General features: G+C 39.7%; 1 pseudogene; it reads left to right on the plus strand.

Annotated features, from left to right (window-relative positions):
- LOC139396215 (carboxy-terminal domain RNA polymerase II polypeptide A small phosphatase 1-like) overlaps positions 1–15,417 on the plus strand; it is a 44,741-nt pseudogene extending 29,324 nt beyond the window's left edge.
- The last annotated feature ends 1,558 nt before the right edge of the window (positions 15,418–16,975 follow it).

A 16,975-nucleotide genomic window follows, 5' to 3' on the forward strand; every position in this document is an offset into this window, starting at 1 on the left:
TGCTTCACGGTGGGAACCACGCATGCGGAGATCATCCATTCACACACACCGCGTCTCACAAAGACACGGTGGTTTTGAACCAAAAATCTCAAATTTGGACTCATCAGACAAATGGACAGATTTCTAACCGGTCTAATGTCCATTGCTTGTGTTTCTTGGCCCAAGCAATTCTCTTCTTATTATTGTTGCCCTTTAGAAGTGGTTTCTTTGCAGCAATTCGACCATGAAAGCCTTATTTCACACAGTCTCCTCTGAACAGTTGATGTTGAGATGTGTCTGTTAATTGAAATCTGTGGCTTTCTGCGGCTAGTAACTAATGAACTTATTCTCTGCAGCAGAGGTAATTCTGGGTTTTCCTTTCCTGTAGCGGTCCTCATGAGAGCCAGTTTCATCATAGCGCTTGATGGTTTTTGCAACTGCAATTGAAGAAACTTTCAAAGTTCTTGACATTTTCCAGATTGACTGATCTTCATGTCTTTTAGTAATGATGGACTGTCATTTCCCTTTGCTCATTCAATCTGTTCTTGCCTGTAGGGCAATCTTCACCCGATTCAGGAAACTAGGCATATGTCGCAAGTTAAGACTTCACAGGAGAGCCGTTTGAATGCGTTTTTTGGGCAGAAATGCCTTCTCGAACATATGACCTTTCATGTTGGCAAACTTGTTTGCCATCTGTAAATACGAATCAAATTGTTAAATTACGAGCCTTGTTGGTTAAGCCACAGAAAAATCAGCATCCTTCCCACTAGCCATGATTGGCTGAAATAATAAGTGGTCTGGACATGCCGAGAGAGGAGTTTGGATTGTTCTACCATATTGAAGGCGTCTGTCTATTTGAGCTTGTCAATCTGTGTTGGTAATCCTGTTGAATGCGGCTTTTTTCTAAATGTATTGTTTAGTGGAGCTGCATAAGTAAATAAGTATTCCATTTTCAGGATGACCAAGTTTTGAAATCAGTGGAATTAGAGTATGATAGCTAAAGAGATTGAGAAAACACCTGTCTCCGGGTTACATCTTCAAACTAAGGGCAACCGTGGTATGGCATCCCTGACAGGGAGATGCTTCCATGATGCATGTTGATGTATGCAGGTAAGATAGTCTAGCATTAGCTAGCTACATTTTCATACATTACACATTTCTAATTTTGACAGAAAGTGGTTTAATTTCAAGTTAAAGTGTACTGTTAGCTAGCTAACATTAGTTGGCTGGCTCCCTAGCTGACATTGTTATTTGTTTCCCAGAGCCGTTTGCTTTTCTAGTTAGAGTCTAATGTTAGCTAGCTAACATTGGACCTGGCTAGTTAGCTCCCAGCACTGTGGCATTGTTGCCACTTTGTTCATTGTTGTTTAACTAGCTAACGTTAGCTGGCTGGCTCGTTAGCTAACGTTATGTGACGTGTGTGATCTTAAATGTTGTTTACCTAGCTAGGTTCATTGTTAAAGTGTACTGTTAGCTCGCTAGCTAGCTAAAGTTAGCTGGCAAGCTCCCTAGCGGAGGTTATTATTCGTTTCCCAGAGCTGTTTGCCTTTGTAGTTAGCGGTGTTGGCATGTTATTATTTGTTTCCCAGAGCTGTTTGCTTTTCTAGTTTGCAGTGTTGGCACTTTGTTCATTGTTGTTTAACTAGCTAACCTTAGCTGGCTGGCTCGTTAGCTAACGTTACGTGACATCTGTACAACATCCCGTTGAATATGGCCAGTGTCATTAAACGTCTGCAAAAAAGCATAATTAAATTGTTGCCAGCAAAGCTGATTAGGCTGTTTTCATGTTATCCAAACGTAAACAAATCATCGGCCAGAGCGTCAAGTGTGCGCTCTGAGAGCGAAACAAGATGGGAGGGGATAAAGCTTAAGAGGGTGTGAATGATGCTGAATGGGTGTAGACAAAGAAGAGCTCTTCACTAGATACCAAAACATTCATAGGTGATTTTCTCAAAAGTGAGTTTACAAGTTGATCAACTTTTCAAAGCATATTTACGTTCCCATTGTTCCTCAAATGCAGTGTATGATATACCATTTTGTAGCTCTGAGGCTCTTCTTTTATCCAATGTAAAAAACACCATTTCACATTTTGCTACATAAGACCGAATCTAGGTGGTGAGTCACAAATAAAATAAATCCCTTTAATGAGTAGGTGTGTCCAAACTTTTGACTGGTACTGTATATATTTTTATTCTGTACAGGCTTCCTTTTCACTCTGTCAATTAGGTTAGCATTGTGGAGTAACTACAATGTTGTTGATCCATCTTCCGTTTTCCCCTATCACCGCCATTAAACTCTGTAACTGTTTTAACGTCACCTTTGGCCTCATGGTAAAATCCCTGAACTGTTTCCTTCCTCTCCGGCAACTGAGTTAGGAAGGACGTCTGGATCTTTTTAGTGACTGGGTGCAATGACACAAAATCCAAAGTGTAATTAATAACTTCACCTCGCTCAAAGGGATGTTAAATGTCAGCTTTTTTTTTTTTTTTACCCATCTACCAATAGATGCCTTTCTTTGTGAGGCATAGGAAAACCTCTCTGGTCTTTGTGGTTGAATCTGTGTTTGAAATTCACTGCTCGACTGATTGACCTTACAGATGTGTGAGGTTCAGAGATGAGGTCATTCAAAAATCATGTTAAACACTATTATTGCAACTTATTATGTGACTTGCTAAGCAAATTTGTACTCCTGAACTTATTTATGTTTGCCGTAACGAAGGGATTGAATACTTATTGAATCAAGACATTTCAGCTTAATTTGTAATTCCACTTTGACATTATAGGGTATTGTGTAGGCCAGTGACAAAAAAAAATCTAAATGTAATTAATTTCACACAACAAAATGTGGAAAAAGTCAAGGGTTGTGAATACTTTCTGAAGGCACTGTATACGTATGTAATGTATGTAATGCATGTTATGCTCGGCTCAACATTACTTCATAGACTATGAATAGACTATGAATTTAGGTCATGGTGTCCTGCATAGCACGTACTCGTGACTAACCTAACATTTGAGAGACTTGTTTTAGGTAGAAGACCCATCTAAATAAATCATACTTTTATAGGTGTTGTCAAATACATTATATTTCAGTGTCTCGAATGGAAACATATTACTTACATACTGTTATTTCTGAAGTCGCTGATGGTGAGCATTTTATTTTTGCTTTACAGTCTTTACAAGCTTGTAAAGCATATTTAATTCAAACATATTTTTTTTACATAAAAAACCCCCCACAAACTAGAGTTAATGTGTTCTGTACAAGCTTGTAAAGCACATGTTTAATGTCTTAATTCAAACACACTGTTCCGTACTTGTTTCTTAAATGGAATCTTCTTGCTCCCAACAGCCTGTGAACAATGCTGATTTTATCATTCCAGTGGAAATTGATGGAACAGTTCACCAGGTAAGTGCGACTGTTTTCACTTTCAATTCTTAGCCTTTTTCACAGGTTCTCTCCTTCATAGCGCCACAATGAAAGGAGCAGTAATGTGGCCATGACCTCAAATAAAATTCTAGAATCTAATCTCCATGAAATCCACGCTATGTTGGAATGCCTCTCCTTCGTTTTGAAAGTGTTTAATTAGTTCAAACCTTTTATCCACCACTGTTTACTCTGTGACTGTTTGTGCCATAGCGCCGGTGCACAAGGCTAGCTATCTGACAGAGCTTTGGCCTTCTCTGTTGACGGATCCTAGCAGCAGGTGGCTATTTCTGTGGGCTGATGAAACAAGGAAGTATGTTTGGCTTCTTAAATCACTGGGCCCATCAATCTCAGTCCCTAGCGCAGATTCTGCCCAGTCCATATGAGATCACATCGGAGATTGCAGGAACTGCTGTAGTTTTTCCTAGTTTAAAGGCTAACTCCAGACAGAAGACAGAAGAACACTCCTGTTTTATACCCCAGGCCTGGGTCTGTTTCAAGTAATCCAGGATAGGCTTGTTTAAGTGGGCACAGCCTATTCGGGATGACTTGGTTCAGGAACAAGGCCGATAGCGTCATGTTCTTTTGAGAAATGGATGTGAGCAGAAATTGAGTGAAAGTTCTATATTGACAGGCATATCTTTCAATATACAGATAATAGGCTGCACCTAGAGTTGCAAAGGTAGGGTATATTACTGTAAACTTTTGAAGGATTTGGGGAAATTTTACAAGATTACTGGTGGCCTTTTGGGTACTTCAGATTATCACAGGTGTCTGTAATTATCTATGGCCCTATGTGTGGCTTTATCACATGTACAATATATAAAATAATCAAATAAGATGATCAAAAAAATTATTACAAAGCTGTAAAGCATTATGCTTATTATAAACCAGGGATGGCCAACTTTGATGGGGGTGGGGGCCACAACAAATCTGAACTCTAATTCGACCTTAATTACTATTAGTTTAGATAGCTGGCCACTAGACTAATTTACCAATCTAAAAATGTTAGCTGAAATGGGCTAATTGAGTGAATATGAGTGACTCATCAGTAACAAGAGAAACTGTTTTTATGCACAACCAAATTTCGAAATTGCACCTTGTGTATTCTACTATTCTACCTCGCAGCATTAAGTTGAGACCCTGATTGAATGTAAATTGATCTGAGGGACGGAAATTGATCTCGGGCTGCTTAGTTGCCCATTCTTCATTATAAAAAATACACTTAGTGATAACATTTGTGTTCGATATGAGGGTTTCAGCATGAAATATCCTTTATATATTTTTTTATACACTTATTTTTTCATTTACTATGTCAATATGTCATTGTTGTCAATGTGTTGGTGCCAAACTGGTGGCATTTGTGAAAAAATCAAAAGTTTGAAAAGTTGCTGAGTTAATTGAAAATAATGCCATTGTTGATAAGATGCTTTTTTTCATTAATTAGGTTATTTTTTCTTGAACCATATGCTTTATCCACTAGAAACTCATGGACAATATGGACCGATATAAAAAATGAATACCATACAGAGCAAAAATATAAACGCAACATGTCAAGTGTCGGTCCCATGTTTCATGAGCTGAAATAAAAGATCACAGAAAGGTTCCATATGCACAAAAAGTGTATTTTTCTAAAATATTTTGCACAAATTTGTTTACATCCCTGTTAGGGATCAAATCCCCTTTTGCCAAGATAATCCATCCACCTGACAGGTGTGGCATATCAAGAAGCTGATTAACAGCATGGTCATTACACAGGTGCACCTTGTGTTGAGGACAATAAAAGGCCACTAAAATGTGCAGTTTTGTCACACAACACAATGCCACAGATGTCTCAAGTTTTGAAGGAGCGTGCAATTGGCATGCAGAATGCAGGAATGTCCACCACAGCTGTTGCCAGAGAATTCAATTTTCATTTCTCTGCCGTAAGCTGCCTTCAATGTCGTTTTAGAGAATTTGGCAGTACGTCCAGCCGGCCTCACAACCGCAGACCTTGTGTAGCCACGACAGCCCAGGACCTCCACATCCGGCTTCTTCACATGCAGGATCGTCTGAGCCCAGCCACCCAGACAGCTGATGAAACTGAGGAGTATTTCTCTCTGTAATAAAGGCCTTTTGTGGGGAAAAACTCTGTCTGATTGGCTGGGCCTGGCTCCCCAGTGGGTGGGCCTTTGCCCTCCCAGGTCCACCCATGGCTGCGCCTCTGCCCAGTAGTGTGGAATCCGTAGATTAGGGCCTCATGCATTTATTTGAATTTACTGTTTTCCTTATATGAACTGTAACTGGGTAAAATCATTGAAATTGTTGCGTTTACATTTTTGTTCAGTGTGCATATATATGAATAATATGATTCTGGTAACTTTGATAAATTACCAGTAGCTTTGCAACCCTAGCTGCACCTGATTAACTATTCCACATGGACATTTAGGGTAATATGTGGCATTTATGATTGTTAATTTTTAATGAAGTCTGATATGCTGTAAAGAGGTGTTAACCTCTCTTTCAGTCTCTCCCCTCTATCTTTTTATGTCCCATCCCATTAACCTCAATATCATCTGGCATCCCATAGCAGCAAAGCTGGACACGCAAAGCAAGGTGTAGCCAAAAGTCACAGATGAGGGGGAGTAGGCGCATTTCTCGATCAACAATTATTTAAGATCTTATATTTAAAAAAGTTGTTTAAAGCATTAACATCTTTGGCAAAAACAAATATATGTAAACTTTTTGTAAATAATCCAGAGTATTTCCATATGTCTTGTTTTTATTACCTCAGGTGTACGTGTTGAAGCGACCCAATGTGGATGAGTATCTCAAAAGAATGGGGGAGTTGTTTGAGTGTGTTCTGTTCACTGCCAGTTTATCCAAGGTGAATTCATTCAACTAAATGTGGATTGTCATATCTAAAGGTTTTATTAAATTAAAGGTTGACAGGATCTAACAAGTACTAGCCTTAAAGGGAAGTTCATGATTTTACAATGTTGACGTCAGATGGTCCTCACCCTGAAAGTAGTCAATGGGCCAGGAGGAACTGTAATCCATGGTTTGGTTTTCTTTAAACAGCCACTACAAGCTTCAGCTAACTTTAGTCACCGCTAGCTAAAAATCAATGGAAGTGATGGGGCCATCTAAAATACTAAACTTTCCCTTTAAGACTGTGACATGTTTGACATGTTATGTTTCGAATTCTTAGAAACTTTGCCCTGCCATTCTAATCTGTTATTCGTCCATACACACATATTTCATAATAAATGTGTACACACACACACACATCTTTCTGTGACATAACATCAGGGACGATGTTGTGTGTGTTTTCCTTTTGTGCCAGTATGCCGATCCAGTCTCCGACCTGCTGGATAAATGGGGTGCCTTCCGACACCGTCTCTTCCGGGAGTCCTGCGTGTTCCACCAAGGAAACTATGTTAAAGACCTGAGTCGGCTGGGCAGGGACCTCAACAAAGTCATCATTGTAGACAACTCCCCAGCCTCCTACATCTTCCACCCTGATAATGCTGTATGGCATTCCTACTTCTATCTACCTGTATACTATAATCCTAAACTCTCAATTCAATCAATTGCAGATAAAGGAAAACTGCACAACAGTAGTATCTGAGGTATCTGAGGTGCTAAAAAAGTGTAATTTCCTCTTTAAGTGTGTTCCATGGCATTGCCATTGAAAGGGATCCTTCAAAGGGGTGTTTACTTACTACTTTCATATTCCCTAGGTTGTTGTTGTTTCCTCCAAGCATGGTTATTTAACAAAGTCCAGAATAATCTGGCTTGATGGAATGTCTTTGAAAATATAGCACTGTTAGAGGATATGGATTTGATCAGTTTCTCAAATGCATGAGAAATCACGGGTTACCTAATTATTATTATTATTATCCAAACTTTATTTATTCATCAAAGTCCTATTGACACAGATGTCTCTTTTACAAGGGAGCCCTGATTCACATAATTCATCATAAAAATACAAAGTACATAATAGGGAATTAGTGACACAATTATTACAATCAAAGGCTTGAATGTCAGGAGCGATGTGAGGTGGCATGGTAGTTTTTCCACGAGAGCTTTGTAAATAAACAGAAGGAAATATTGGGTTATCCGCGTTGCCAGTGACGTCCAGAACTTTATCTGATAATGAACACAATTATGTTTTCAAAAACATTCACCTGTAATAAAGCAGAATACGCAATGATAAACAGCATCCAGTGGTTTTAAAGAAGAGGCAGCTGCTCTCATATAGATATCGCCATAACCAAGCGCTGACAGGAAAGTCGACTATCAAGTTACCTACTATCAAGTGAAAGGTACATTATATTTCTGTAGAAGAAGCCCAGTTAAATTCTCAGTTCCTTCATTAGCTCATGTGATTTTGTTTTATGCAGATTTTTTGAATATTTCCATAAACTATCGCAAATTGGATGGAAACCTAGCTACTGATTCAAAATACTTTTGCCAAACAGGAAAGCTTTGATACATGGTGATAGTTGTTTCGGCCGCTAGGGTTGTTTAGGTCGCTTGCATTTCAATGCACCGCTAACTAATACAATCTGTTTCCACTAACATTCCAACATTCTCCAAGCATGCTAGCCAAGATATGTTGGACATTGCTGCATAACTTGATAACAAATGGTAAAACAGTTAGGAGGAAACGATAACCCCCTGGAGAAGTTGAAAATAACCTAAAACTTAAAGAAGTCTTTAGTGATAGTTGACCTTTTTGAAGTTTTAGCTTATTTTCAACTTTTCTTTTCCAACTATCACTGAACACTTCTTTAAATTAGACAGATTGTTTTCAGTATATATTTGCAGAACAGCATGTGTGATACAGATGTTGCATCTTAAAATCAAAATAATCCTGCAGCAACCGGAAATGTGGATTATAATTAATTTAAATTTTTGTAAAAGCTGATACCTTTTTCGAATGTGAAAATCAAATGTCAAAGTGGAAATTAAGAACTTCAAAAGCCTTTTTAAATCTCAAATAATATACAAGTTGAAAATGCCTTGCATCGCAGGAAAGTTCCCCTGCAACAGAGTTATCAAATTAAGATCTTATATCTGTATAACTGATGTTCTCTCTGCAAAATGTCTGCAGCTTCCATAGTTAGGTACTCTTAACAAAAATATAAACGCAACATGCAACAATTTCAAAGATTTTACTGAGTTTCAGTTTATTTTAGGAAGTCACTCAATTGAAATGAATTCATTACGCCCTAATCTATGGATTTCACGTGACTGGGAATACATAAACTCAGCAAAAAAAGGAAAGTTCCCTTTTCAGGACCTTGTCTTTCAAAGATAATTCGTTAAAAAAATCAAAAAATCCATTTGTTTCCCATGCTTGTTCAATGAACCAATAAACAATGAATGAACATGCACATGTGAAACAGTCGTTAAGACACTAACAGCTTAAAGACTGTAGGCAATTAAGGTCACAGTTATGAAAACTTAGGACACTAAAAGAGGCCTTTCTACTGACTCTGAAAAACACCAAAAGAAAGATGCCCAGGGTCCCTGCTCATCTGCGTGAACATGCCTTAGGCATACTGCAAGGAGGCATGAGGACTGCAGATGTGGCCAGGGCAATAAATTGCAATGTCCGAACTGTGAGACACCTAAGACAGCGCTACAGGGAGACAGGACGGATAGCTGATCGTCCTTGCAGTGGCAGACCATGTGTAACAACACCTGCACAGGATCAGTACATCTGACCATCACACCTGTGGGACAGGTACAGGATGGCAACAACAACTGACCGAGTTACACCAGGAACACACAATCCCTCCATCAGTGCTCAGACTGTCCTCAATAGGTTGAGAGAGGATGGACTGAGGGCTTTTAAGCCTGTTGTAAGGCAGGTCCTCACCAGACCAACAATGTTGCCTATGGGCACAAACCCACTGTCACTGGACCAGACAGGACTGGCAAAAAGTGCTCTTCACTGATGAGTCGCGGTTTTGTCTCACCAGATGTGATGGTCGGATTCGCGTTTATCGGTCAAAGGAATGAGCGTTACACCGAGGGCTGTACTCTGGAGCGGGGTCGATTTGGAGGTAGAGGGTCCGTCATGGTCTGGGGCGGTTTGTCACAGCATCATCGGACTGAGCTTGTTGTCATTGCAGGCAGTCTCAACGCTGTGCATTACAGGGAAGACATCCTCCTCCCTCATGTGGTACCCTTCCTGCAGGCTCATCCTGACATGACCCTCCAGCATGACAGTACAACCAGCCATACTGCTCGTTCTGTGCGTGATTTCCTGTAAGACAGGAATGTCAGTGTTCTGCCAATGCCATCAAAGAGCCCGGATCTCGTTCCCATTTAGCAGTTGGATCGGATGGTGAGGGCTAGGGCCATTCCCCCCAGACATGTCCAGGAACTTGCAGGTGCCTTGGTGGAAGAGTGGAGTAACATCTCACAGCAAAAACGGGCCAATCTGATGCAGGCCATGAGGAGGAGATGCACTGCAGTACTTAATGCAGCTGGTGGCCACACCAGATACTGACTGTTACTTTTGACCCCCCCTTTGTTCAGGGACACATTATTCCATTTATGTTAGTCACATGTCTGCAAAAAATTGATCAGTTTATGTCTCAGTTGTTGAATCTTGTTATGTTCATACAAATATTTACACTAGTTAAGTTTGCTGAAAATGAACACAGTTGACAGTGAGAGGTAATTTCTTTTTTTGCTGAGTTTATATGCATCTCTTGGTCACAGATACCTTTAAAAAAGTAGGGATGTGGATCAGAAAATTAGTCAGTATCTGGTGTGACCACCATTTGCCTATACAGTGCGGCACATCTCCTTCACATAGAGTTAATCAGGCTGTTGATTGTGGCCTGTGGAATGTTGTCCCACTCTTCTTCAAAGGCTGTGAGAAGTTGGTGGATGTTGGCAGGAACTGGAACATGCTGTCGTACACATAGATTCAGGGCATCCCAAACATGCTCAATGGGTGACATGTCTGATTATGCAGACCATGGAAGAACTGGGACATTTTCGGCATCCAGGAATTGTGTACAGATCCTTGCGACATGGGGCTGTCCATTATCATGCTGAAACATGAGGTGATGGCAGCAGATCAATGGCACGACAATGGGCCTCAGGATCTCATCACAGTATCTCTGGGCACTCAAATTGCCATCGATTTAAATAAAATTGTGTTCATTGTCCGTAGCTTATGCAGGCACATACTATATCCCCACCGCCACCATGGGGCACTCTGTTCACAACGTTGACATCAGCAAACCGCTCGCCCACACGACGCCATACACGCTGTCTGCCATCTCTCCGGTACAGTTCAAACCGGATTTCTTCTGTGAAGAGCACAATGGCCAGTGGCCATTGAAGGAGAGCAGTTGCCCACTGAAGTCGGTTACCATGTTGAACTGTAGTCATGTCAAGACCCTGATGAGTACGGCGAGCACGCAGATGATTGCCTGAGACGGTTTCTGACAGTTTGTGCAGAAATGTCATCAGCTATCCGGGTGACTGGTCTCAGACAATCCCGCAGGTGAAGAAGCCGGATATGGAGGTCCTGGGCTGGCGTGGTCACATGTGGTCTGTTACATGTGATCGTGAGGCCGATTGGATGTACTGCCAAATTCTCTAAAACAATGTTGTAGGCTGCTTATCGTAGAGAAACAAACAATCAATTCTCTGGCAACAGCTCTGGTGTACGTTCCTGCAGCCAGCATGCCAAATTCACGCTCCCTCAAAACTTGAGACATCTTTGACATTGTGTTGTGTGTACATTTTAGAGTGGCCTTGTCACACCCTGATCTGTTTCACTTGTCCTTGTGCTTGTCTTCACCCCTCTCCTGGTCGAGATTTACGGCTTTTAGAATGCATTGTATGTCTAAAAATGTTTTTCCAGTTGTTCACCTATGGCCTATTCATAAGAATGTGAATTTTCACAGTCTTATGAATAGATTAACTTTTTTATTTATGATTTCTTTTTAATTCTACATATAACACTACCTGTCAAAAGTTGTCGAACACCTACTCATTCAAGGGTTTTAATTTGAGATGGTTTGGGATGAGTTGGACCGCAGAGTGAAGGAAAAGTAGCCAACAAGTGCTCAGCATATGTGAGAACTCCTTGAAGATTGTTGGAAAAGCATTCCAGGTGAAGCTGGTTGAGAGAATGCCAAGAGTGTGCAAAGCTGTCATCAAGGCAAAGGGTGGCTATTTGAATAATATATTTTGATTTGTTTAACACTTTTTGGATTACTACATGATTCCATATGTGCTATTTCATAGTTTTGATGTCTTTACTATTATTCTACAATGTAGAAAATAGTTTAAACATTTCAAAAAGGAAAAACCCTTGAATGAGTAGGTGTTCTAGAACTTTTGACCGGTAGTGTGCATATAACTAACTCACTGGTACACATAGATCTGTGTCATTATTTTGAAACTTTACTTTGTTTATAACTTTTCACACACTCAGGTCCCCGTAACATCCTGGTTCGAAGAAATGGCCGACACAGAGCTACTAGATCTCATCCCATTCTTCGAGAGACTAAGCCAAGTGGAAGATGTCTACGATATTCTCAAGCAGCAGGGGATTGCAATCTAGTGCGTAATTAGACACTGGCGACAACTTTTCACCACACGGGGGCCATAGAAGAAGCTGGTGGGCAACATGATTCAAGTTTCTTCCCACTAGAAGGACCTGCTAGTGTCTCTCGGACATTGTCGTCCTCCAAATTCCATTCACACAAAACATGATAAAGAGGCCACTCAGTTTGGCACAGAGACGGAACAATGAGGAACTGTTTTATGGCAAACATTGAAAAGAATGGTATCAATTATTTTTTCACATTTGATGTGGTAATCACCTCTTGGTTATGACTTTTCGCCCTGAAGACAAGGTTAAGCGAAGCCCTTTTTCATGGAACGGTGATCATTTAAATGTCCTTTTCGCAAACTATTTGGTGAATACGATATACAAAACAAAGGGGTTTCATCTTGAGATCAAGATAACTCAACCCATTCCCACGTTTTAATATATTTTACCCAAAATGCCTAAGTAAGGGCATGCTTAACAACAATCATTCAAAGATTATTGTTTCCTAAAATATCCTGCTGTACCACAAGTATATTGTTGTAAAAAATGTCATCCCCTTTTAACTGAACATTATATCATGTGTTTTTTGCAACATGAGATACTATTTCTGGAAATTATTCACTACAGTGTGTGTGTGTGTGTGTGTGTGTGTGTGTGTGTGTGTGTGTGTGTGTGTGTGTGTGTGTGTGTGTGTGTCAAGGATGTATGATTATGACAAAGGATCGACTATGTAGCAACACACAGAAAGCATGCATTCAGATGAAGAGGTTTGAGTTTGGTCAGTGTTTAGTTATGCTGTCTGTTAGTAATCATGCTTAAAATACTGGAATCACATCAGTCAAGGATTATGATGACCCATTTATCCATTATATCAGATATGTGTTTACACCCCGTTTGAAATGTATTACAGGCACAAAATACCTTAATCATAATTTGTCAATCATTCACTTAAGTACATTATCAACTGAAGGGTCCTTTGTCCTGGAGCCTTTTCAGGAGGATGTAACATTACAGAACGTTCAGATATCAATGTATCATGTGGAACAGAAACTATTGTCTGTCAGATAGAATATAGAATTGTGTCAGCTCAATTCATTATATTTCTATCTGCACCATTCAGCGAGTTCCACCTCCCTGAATACACCTCTGAATAGGCAATAGCCTACATGTACAGTGCATACGGAAAGGATTCAGACTCCTTGACTTTTTCCACATTTTGTTACGTTACTGCCTTATTCTATAATTGATTAATTGATTAATTTTGATTTTAAAAAATCCTCAACAATCCACACACAATACCGCATAATGACAAAGCAAATACATTTTTTAAAACATTTTTGCAAATGTATTAAAAATAAATAACAGAAGTACCTTATTTACATAATTATTCAGACCCTTTTCTATGAGACTCGAAATTGAGCTCAGATGCCAGGGCCTTGGTCAGGGAGTTAACCAAGAACCCGATGGTCACTCTGACAGAGCTCCAGTTCCTCTGTGGAGATGGGAGAATCTTCCAGAAGGACAACCATCTCTGCAGCACTCCACCAATTAAACTTTCATGGTAGAGTGGCCAGATGGAAGCCACTCCGCAGTAAAAGGCACATGACAGCGGGCTTGGAGTTTGCACACACTCTAGCAGGGATTTTGGCCCACTCCTCTACACAGACCTTCTCCAGATCCTTCAGGTGTCGGGGCTGTCGCTGGGCAATACGGACTTTCAGCTCCCTTCAAAGATTTTCTATTGTGTTTCGGGTCGTTGTCATGCTGGAAGACCCAGCCACGACCCAACTTCAATGCTCTTACTGAGGGAAGGAGGTTGTTGGCCAAGATCCCGCGACACATGTCCCCATCCATCCTCCCCTCAATACGGTGCAGTCGTCCTGTCCCCTTTGCAGAAAAGCATCCCCAAAGAATGATGTTTCCACCTCCATGCTTCACGGTTGGGATGGTGTTCTTGGGGTTGTACTCATCCTTCTTCTTCCTCCAAACACGGCGAGTGGAGTTTAGACCAAAAAGCTATATTTTTGTCTCATCAGACCACATGACCTTCTCCCATTCCTCCTCTGGATCATCCAGATGGTCATTGGCAAACTTCAGACGTGCCTGCAAATGCGCTGGCTTGAGCATGGGGACCTTGCGTGCGATGCAGGATTTTAATCCATGACGGCGTAGTGTGTTACTAATGGTTTTCTTTGAGACTGTGGTCCCAGCTCTCTTCAGGTCATTGACCAGGTCCTGTCGTGTAGTTCTTGGCTGATCCCTCCCCTTCCTCATGATCATTGATGCCCCACGAGGTGAGATCTTGCATCATCTTGAACTTCTTCCATATTCTAATAATTGCGCCAACAGTTGTTGCCTTCTCACCAAGCTGCTTGCCTATTGTCCTGTTGTAGCCCATCCAAGCCTTGTGCAGGTCTACAATTTTATCCCTGATGTCCTTACACAGCTCTCTGGTCTTGGCCATTGTGGAGAGGTTGGAGTCTGTTTGATTGAGTGTGTGGACAGGTGTCTTTTATACAGGTAACGAGTTCAAACAGGTGCAGTTAATACAGCTAATGAGTGGAGAACAGGAGGGCTTCTTGAAGAAAAACTAGCAGGTCTGTGAGAGCCGGAATTCTTACTGGTTGGTCGGTGATCAAATACTTATGTCATGCAATAAAATACAAATGATTTTCTTAAAATTCATACAATGTGATTTTCTGGATTTTTGTTTTAGATTCCGTCTCTCACAATTGAAGTGTACCTATGATAAAAAAATGACCTCTACATGCTTTGTAAGTAGGAAAACCTGCAAAATTGGCAGTGTGTTAAATACCTGTTCTCCCCACTGTAGTTGTTTGACAACTTTTTTAAACCATGTTTATTTTACCTATCTTAAAGATGTCATGTTTTATTTCGTAGATTAATTGATATTGACTTAATAAAATGTGCTAACGTTTAATAATCCATATGCTGGAGTTGTATGTGTGAAATTTGGTTTTAACAAGCAAAATGTATGCTACTGTTCTTTCAAGTACTTGAACTAGACTTTTTTATATGCAATATCATATTGCAAGTCTAATGTGGTGCTCATTTAACCTATACAGTCAGTTGAGTGGGTTGCCTTTTCATAGCTCCTTGTAATCATGCCTTGTAACGATCTTAATGTTCTTCATGACACTTCCTGACGTGTTTGCTTGTGCATGTACGTGACTACGTCTCTGTGCATGCGGATCTGCGTTACCTTAAAAATACAATTTAGCAATAATTTGACAAGATCTACGTCTTTAAATACAAAAATTATTTGAATGACTATAATCATTTGCTGTTAGTTTTTTTTACTGCATGCAACAAGAGCGTTAACATCCATGTACTGTAAAGAAACTGAAACTGCTAATTAATTATAAGAAAGAACTATAAAACGATTTGTACTTTCCACACAATAAAGCATGATTTGTCGAAAGAGGTAATATCTCCCTACAATGAATGATGCATACACTAATAGAGTGATTTATTCAATTGCAGGGGGTGTTGAAAACAAATTAAATGAAAAAGAAAATGGAATATGGAACTGACTAAATATTAGGAAGCTATTCTCATTGTTTTGCACTCTCAGTGCAAGTACCCATTATGGGCCAAATTTTGAAATAGGATCCCAGTGGTTTTTCAGACATTTGCAATAGAACATTTATTCATATTTATGGAAGATTTGCAAGCAGATTCCACTCAAACACAGATCTCAAGTCTGGATTCATTGCCTAGTCTGCAATCAATTGCATTCTCCAACTGTACTTTAGGGCATATTTTTATATTACATTACATTTTATGGATTGAGCACATGCTCTTATTCAGAGAGACAATTGAGTCGTCAACTCTGTACTTACTGTATGTTGGTTGACAATTGAATGTACCCACAGCCTTTGAAGATAACATTGTTTCTAGGCATTGTTTCAAATGAGTGGGGCATTGGGAATAATTACACAAATATGTCAATTGCTTATTGTTATCTTTGACACAAACTAGTGACTGCCTTTTTAAAGACACAAAAATATCTTAAAATTGTAACCTTTACCATTCCAATTTCACATTCAAATATGAACACAAACATATTGGTGGATAAGATATCGATCCATCTCATTCTGATGTGGATACTGCATCAAGATGATACCATGTGTTGTTGAAGATGAAGAGTATGTTATGTACAGTATGTTCTATTCAAGCAACAACGTTAAACAGGTTTCCGCAATAAGACAAATATTTGTCTTCATGTATGCATTGCAAAATGCATGTTTTGTATGATGATATTAGTGTCAACAGACAGTAGATATCTTGTATTTCATTATTTGAAAATGTTGAAACTAATATCCCTCTATAGTGTTGATTCATACTATATCGAGTGATGGAATGTACTGGGAAACATCTTATGTTTGCTAATTCAATAATATCTTGGGCATGACATTTGTTTTTGTTTTATTTTTGTCTTATCTTGAAATAGAGTAATACACAATGGTTGATTGAGTAGGGAAAGACGATATACTGTATTTGAATGCAACTTCATAAATACTATAATGTAGGTTCAATTGAATTGCGGATAACCAGTGAACCTCAGTTAGCTATAGTAGCTAACTATAGTAGCTATAATAGCCTCAAGTGTTCCACTGAGTGTTCCGTTGATTGAAGAATCGCAATGTTGCGTCTCTGGGGTTGAAAACTCTGGGGTTCTAGTCAATGACGATAGCTAGCAGTAACTAGCAGGCACATTGAGCAGGCAGGCGACGTTAGCTAAATAAGCTTCGAATCAAATCAAATTTTATTTGTCACATACACATGGTTAGCAGATGTTAGTGCGAGTGTAGCGAAATGCTTGTGCTACTGGTTCCGACAATGCAGTAATAACCAACGAGTAATCTAACTAACAATTCCAAAACTACTACCTTATACACACAAGTGTAAAGGGATAAAGAATATGTACATAAAAATATATGAATGAGTGATGGTACAGAACGGCATAGGCAAGATGC

Source organism: Oncorhynchus clarkii, chromosome 3 (assembly GCF_045791955.1).
Source record: "Oncorhynchus clarkii lewisi isolate Uvic-CL-2024 chromosome 3, UVic_Ocla_1.0, whole genome shotgun sequence".
In the NCBI taxonomy this organism is placed as follows: Eukaryota; Metazoa; Chordata; class Actinopteri; order Salmoniformes; family Salmonidae; genus Oncorhynchus; species Oncorhynchus clarkii.